Raw genomic sequence first — 618 nt, 5'->3', positions numbered from 1 at the left:
CAGCCGGTGCATTTTGGACAGGGCACACGCAGTGCCCTGCCAAACCACATCTGCCCAGTCCCTGAGTGTCTCCGGAGTCCTCACGGCACTTCAGCATCATCCCTGGCCTGGCTGAACGGGTTGGAGCTGGGCGCTAAGGGGCCCAGAGCCCGGCTACCAAGCGGGGCTGGACAACGGCACCGCTGGTGTCATCCCCCTCGTCTCGAGCACAGTCCCCAGCCCTGGGGAGGAGCGAGTGGGCTCCGTGGGGACGCTCTCCCAGCACCTCAACCATTGCCAGTGGGAGCAGAGTCTGGGGTGTCAGCACGCAGGGAAGGAAGGGACGGCCTGGCTAGCTGGGCAGGGTGCGGGCAGCGTGTGGGGTGCAGGTGGGGGGCAGATGTGATGCAGGCAGAGTTTAGCAGGGTGCAGGCAGCGTGTAGGGTGCAGGCTGGGCTGGGGAGGAGCCGGTGGGGTGCTGGCAAGGTGCAGGCAAGGCTGAATGAGGTGCAGGTGTGGGGTGCAGGCATGAGAGATGGGGGGGGTGCAGGCAGGGCGCAGGTGGGGTCGGATGGGGTGCTGGCAGAGAGCGGTGGGGTGCAGGCGGGATACAGGCGGGGTGCAGGCAGGATACAGGCA

The sequence above is a fragment of the Corvus brachyrhynchos genome, unplaced genomic scaffold, assembly GCF_000691975.1.
Source record: "Corvus brachyrhynchos isolate BGI_N302 unplaced genomic scaffold, ASM69197v1 scaffold145, whole genome shotgun sequence".
NCBI classification, from domain to species: domain Eukaryota; kingdom Metazoa; phylum Chordata; class Aves; order Passeriformes; family Corvidae; genus Corvus; species Corvus brachyrhynchos.
The sequence above is the reverse complement of the archived record's forward strand: the minus strand, read 5'-3'. Positions refer to the sequence as shown.